The sequence below is a fragment of the Berghia stephanieae genome, chromosome 7 (genome assembly GCF_034508935.2).
Source record: "Berghia stephanieae isolate SIO BIC M18660-M18661 chromosome 7, UCSD_Bste_1.3, whole genome shotgun sequence".
NCBI classification, from domain to species: Eukaryota; Metazoa; Mollusca; class Gastropoda; order Nudibranchia; family Aeolidiidae; genus Berghia; species Berghia stephanieae.
Window position 1 is genome coordinate 50,461,179 of NC_088366.1, and position 6,266 is coordinate 50,467,444.

General features: G+C 35.8%; 1 protein-coding gene across 1 annotated transcript in view; it reads left to right on the forward strand.

Moving 5' to 3' along the window:
- Positions 1-3,971, forward strand: part of LOC144977437 (AFG1-like ATPase) — a 30,019-nt gene extending 26,048 nt beyond the window's left edge. Inside the window, exon 12 of the mRNA XM_078922651.1 lies at positions 1-3,971. This exon is cut by the window's left edge and continues 5,347 nt beyond it. The gene's annotated coding sequence lies outside the window, so the exon portion shown is untranslated.
- Positions 3,972-6,266: the final 2,295 nt, after the last annotated feature.

The window sequence follows — 6,266 nt, forward strand, 5'->3', positions numbered from 1 at the left end:
AAAGACAAAATATTTTTTTTGTTCATCTTATTAGCTCATAATTTGGGCACCTTTTTAAATTTAGTAAGAATGATGTCGCCTATTTCATTCAGTATAAATGTACCAACAGATTTCGTTCCATTTCATGCTTTTCGTTTCCTATGACAATGAAGATATTGATTTTAAAACAAAAAGGTATGTGTGTTGTACGTGTTAGGGGCGGGGGAAGGGGGACATTCCCTATTTTCCAGCTATTCTTAGGTTTAATTCACTATCACTCACTCACCCAAATATCGTTGTACAATGACAAAACCCTGATACACAATTAAAGTCTAATTTACAAGATAGCCAAAATCATCAATAAGCGTAAATTAAAGCTATTATGCTTAATAAAAATAGACTCATCTTGAAAAAGGAGTCAGGGTCTAAAAGATTGAGGAATAGTCTAATGTAGTAATATTATATCAGAGGCACCGCCTACAAACTTGACGGAGATAATTTATTCATTCCCCTCACGCCAGGTCAACCACACTTAGCCTTGCCTCTCACTCGTCCGTGATGGCGAGTGCTCGCCATCGCTGACGTAAAACGTTTGTCGATCGAGTTATTCGTATTTTGCTATATTCTTAACTGAGAAACTGTTCTTTGGTGAATACGGACGAGGCATTTTGCGTTGCGGTTAACCAGGGTGAACAGTATGTGAGACTGTCGTATAAGATACTGTCCTTTTGTTGGTTACAGGTAGAGTTATTTGCTTGGCTTTAACCAAGAAAGAACAGTATCTCAAAATATTACGCAACATATTACGTCAATGAAATCGCCGACTAACAGAAAAACGCAATTTGTCATTAGCTATCATTTAATGTTAGAAGACTTCCACTATGTAATAAAATTAAAGAGTTATGAATGAAAAAACTAAATGTGTCGATTGCGGCAAAACTGGTTGGATCTGGGTCAGCCCAGATACTGTCCTTTTGTTGGTTAGGGCAGAATTATACTGTTCTTTTTTTTCTTTTTTTTTTTTTTTGCATGGTGAATAATTCCATGGAAATCCGCTTTGATACCCAGGTGTAAAATGAGTATCTGGCAATTAACAGTGTTTTCTCTGTTGGAAAAAAAGTAGAGATATTGCCTTACAGGTGTCATGTCTCGTCCTACATGTTAAGTGTATCTGTCGGCAAGGGACCTATTGTTAAGCATTTTGAGCACGTTTAGTGGATATTGCGTTATACATGAATTCTTAGGTTTTAATCCTAACTGGGTAAACATTGATTTCCCTATTGAGCTGCACAAGACTTATAATATCTTCTATTACCCCTATGACTACTTTTCTACCCACCCAATTAGCTCTGGAATGGGATCCCTTTGGTTTTTACCAGGGACCCGCTAGAGTCTTGCTTGCAGAGAGGGAGACAGTCAGATATTTAGTTGTTTTTGGTTTTTTTGTTATTTGTTATTTCTTTGCAAGTCATCTGTATTATTATTCTATTTTGTTATTGTTTGATTGTATACACCCCCTTGTCCTGGGTGGCGTTCCTGACCTCCCATAGTGGCCAGGGAGGCACCTACGGTGTCTTCTATCCCCCTATATCTATTTTCCAACATGCTTTCTCTCTTTGTCTTGGAATGAGATTACTTGGTTTTGTCCTGGCCTTGGTCGGATACCCTGGGGGGGGGGGGGGGGGGCAGCATTGTATTATTTGTTGTTTTACACATGTATGATTTGTAAACATGTGAGTGTGTTCCTTTTAGTCGGAACCTGTGCTTGTGTGATGAGTCATTAAGGTGATCTCAAACTAAGTACTTGGATAGTGTGCTCTTGGAATCTACATCTGTTTTGTCTTTGAACCAGTTTGATTTTTGTCTTACTTTTTCTTGGGTGCTTTAATCGTAATTCTCGAACTTTTTTACTTTCCCATTTTCTTGATTTTTTACTGGCGCTAATATGAACTAACTGTTGCAAGCGCCGTAAAACCCTTAAAAACAAAAAAAAAATTGTATTATTTGTTGTTTTACACATGTATGATTTGTAAACATGTGAGTGTGTTCCTTTTAGTCGGAACCTGTGCTTGTGTGATAGTCATTAAGGTGATCTCAAACTAAGTACTTGGATAGTGTGCTCTTGGAATCTACATCTGTTTTGTCTTTGAACCAGTTTGATTTTTGTCTTACTTTTTCTTGGGTGCTTTAATCGTAATTCTCGAACTTTTTTACTTTCCCATTTTCTTGATTTTTTACTGGCGCTAATATGAACTAACTGTTGCAAGCGCCGTAAAACCCTTAAAAACAAAAACAAACAAACAGACCCCTTTGTCAGAGATTTAAGCAATCATATCATTTTACTTTCTACGCATATGGAATGGGTCTATGATAAAATTAGTAGCCATATATATTTATAAAATTGACGGAAGTCAGTACCGGTATAGTGATACGTATAATGTATTTTAGTGTAATGTACTTAATTAAAACCTCGAGTATATCTTACAGTTACTTGCTTTACATCCAGAACCAATCAGAGTTTTAAAAAAAGAATATTATTACGTTACACGCCTATTCTTTTTTGTCTATCGTTTACTTTGTGACATAAACTTGCCAAAATATATATATATAAATGCACGATCATGAGTCATCAATCGTGGTTTATGATCAGCGCTAAAAGTGATGACGTAATTACACAACCAGAGAGAGAGAGAGAGAGGGGAGGCAAGTTAAAAAAACCCGCCCTTTAACTCAGGCTCATGAGATCAAGTCAAAATAGATGCAGTCGACAGTATAGAGATATTCTAGTTGGCATTTTCAATTTGATTGAAATGTTTGGCCTTCTAAGTTATTTTTTTTTAAGACTTCCTCGTTTTATGAATAATTTTGGATGAAATAGGGAATAATAAAATGAAATCACGTTTATTAGGTCATAACCATTTGTGTGGCTGGCTGAGAAAAAACGGAAAGATGGCGCAAATTTCATTAATTGAGTTATGTATACAGTGGTGTAGACCACATCTTTCTGATCATTTACCTCTTTAACCCTCTCCTTACCACCTGCAGCAAAATCGTCACATTTTTGTTTATTGAGATATATTTTGTACATCACAAATTTTGAAGAATGATCTTCATTTATTAAATAAGAACATAAAGTTGTTTTGTAGAGAGTTTGTTTGTGTTTTTAAAAACATTTTTTTCTGCTGGATAACCTTGCCATTTTGGGAAAATACTGAAAAAATATTGGTAAGGAAAGAGTTACATTTTCTTTCTATATCTATTAGAACCCAAGTTATGAATATTTTTCTGAATAAAATTTTGTTGCTATGAGAAATGCTTTATCTTCAATTTTGGCTCATATCTCGAATCTATGTACTTTTTATTAGTATTATGAGCAGAGTTTTAACAAGTTTAAAATGTCAAACCCTACAAACTGTGGAGTGATCCTCGACAATATTGGAGATTTTCACAACAAGAAGAAGAAGAAGAAGAAGATTGCCTCATCTTCCAGGTTTTTCTCCGCCAGACTCACATAATTTGTTGGAAGTTTTCTATTTACACTCATGTAGCCCGTGCACATCCTAATCAAAATTGAGTTTATAACCCAATATAGGGAATGAGATTAGCGGAAGAGTAGCGTCCCTTGATTGGACGTTACCCATAGTCTCTGACGTCACCGGCGGAAAAGTTATTAGAGAGAGGACGTCATGTTGGTTGTGCGCATGCGTCTCTCGTCCTCGCTTCATATATTATTACACTTTAGATAATTCATTCGTATGTTTTTATACAGCAGGGAAAAAAATTATAGAAGTTTAAAGTTTGATACCACAAACATTACATTAGTCTTTTACGCTTTAATTTAATATGGGAGGGTATTTTTTTTCCATTTATGAGCTGTACGCTTGTTGTTATAAATTTGATAAATGACGGTAAGTGTTTGAAAACCTTAGGTCATCTTATAAATAAATTTATATGATGTATTTATTCATTAAAATATATGATAACTTCATGAATTCAGTGTCTTTGTGAATTTATTTATAGTACAGTGGAATCCTGATTAATCCAACACCACTGGGTGGGGTTCCTGACCTCCCATAGTGGGCAGGGAGGTACTTACTGTGTCTTCTATCTCACTGTATCTGTTTTCCAACTTGCTTTCTGTCTTTGTCTGGGATTGAGATTTCTTGGGTTTGTCCTGACCCTGGCCGGATACCCTAGCTGAGAGGGAAACAGTCAAATGTATAGTTAGAGTTTTGGGAGATGATATTTGTTGTCCTTGTAAATGATCTCTCTGTTGTGCACTTTATGATGTTTACATATTATATATGATTTGTAAACATTTGAATGTATCCCTCTCAGTGGGGACCTGTGCTTTGTGTCTGGGCGAGACTTTTAGGTGATCTCAATCTAAGTCTAAGTACACTGATAGTGTGCTCTTGGAATCTACATCTGCTTCCTATTTGAACAAATTCCCCTTTGTCTTACCTTTTCTTAGGTGCCTTAATTGTAATTCTATAACTTTTTTACTTTCCCATATTCTTCCTTTTTACTGGCGCTGATATTACCTTTATGTGTTGGAAGCTAGGCGCATAGTTGAGTCCTTGGAGAAGGCTCTTTACTCACATTCTCTCACCGTACTCAGATGTAAAATGAGTACCTGGCCGTTAACAGCGTTTTCTCTGTCCGAAAAATCTTAATATCGCCTAACAGGCGTCATGTCTCGTTCTACGTATTACGTGTTGCTGTTGGTCAGGGACCCCTTGTAAAGCGCTTTGAGCACGTTTAGTGGATATTGCGTTATAATAAAAGCTCAAGTAAAACCCTTAAAAACAAACATGATCCCAGAGTGCAGAATTCTAATGATTTTGAAATTCTTTATTTATAACCTTTTGAGAGTAACTTGTTGATCTATAAAGTTAACTATAGCGACTTCTATTTTTATAATAATAATAAAATAATAATAATATAATAATAATAATAATAATAATATAATAAATAATAATAAATCTTTATTGTCCTTGAATATGGAAATTTGTCATTTACTTACACTTGTTATAACGTTATATGATAACTATAACATTGAACAGATATTTCACTCCTACTTATTTTCTCTCTCTCTCTCTCTCTCTCTCTCTCTCTCTCTCTCTCTCTCTCTCTCTCTCTCTCTCTCTCTCTCTCTCTCTCTCTCCCTCTCTCTCTCTCTCATATATATATATATATATATATATATATATATATATATATATATATATATATATATATATATATATATATATATATATATATATATATCGATCAATTAAAATGACCCTCACTCAATCCTAGAGATTATTTGCTACTTTTCAAAATTGGAAAAAAACTATTAAAAATGAGCATGTACATAGATACTATTATTCAACTACCACATGTAAAAATTAAAAACATTAGCTTTGATACAACGCATATAATTTGTCTCAGAAAAATGTAAAAAAAAAAATAGGCATGGGGTAAAAGTAACCCGGGGTAAACTACGGATATAGTCGGTGTTAGGGTTGAGTGAGTTAAATCTACGAATTTTAAGATGTTCAACTTGGCAGGTCAGGTCTGCCACATAGCCACACGTGATAACCAGTGCATAATAATATTACCGTTCTGATACGACTGGTGACATTTTCTTTACAACTCAATATGTTTGAATCCAGTGATACGTGACAAATCCCATTGCCAGTTGCCAGCCAGTCAAACAGCCGTACTCTTGGGGAAAAAAGGCGTATTTAAAATTTTGGCCAGTAAACTCGTCCTTAGTGCGGCTATAGATAGTTCGAAGATGACGTCACTCAGGTCTTTGTTATTGATTTTTGCCATCCGCGTTTATGAGTAATGCTCACTGAACTGTATTAACCCGACTATAAACGTTCATGGATACACACGTTATACTTCCGGATGGCAATGTTATGAGCTTCTTAGCCAAGCGCATACTATCTATATGGACTTCTTGTGGTATTACATTCGCTTTCGGATCGGATGGTCCAGGGATCGAGTTTCGCTCGGCGCATTGTTGGATCTCACCGTACTCAGATGTAAAACGAGTACCTGGCCGTTAACAGCGTTGTCTCTATCGGGAAAAAAAATATTCTAATATCGCCTAACAGGTGTCATTCATGTCTCATTCTACATGTTACGTGTTGCTGTTGGTCAGGGACCCTTTGTAAACCGCTCTGAGCACGTTTAGTGGTGGACATTGCGCTATATAAAAGCTCGTTTTTTGGGGGGCTGCGGGGGGGGGGGGGCAAATATCGATCGATTAAAATGACCTTCATCTTGTCAAA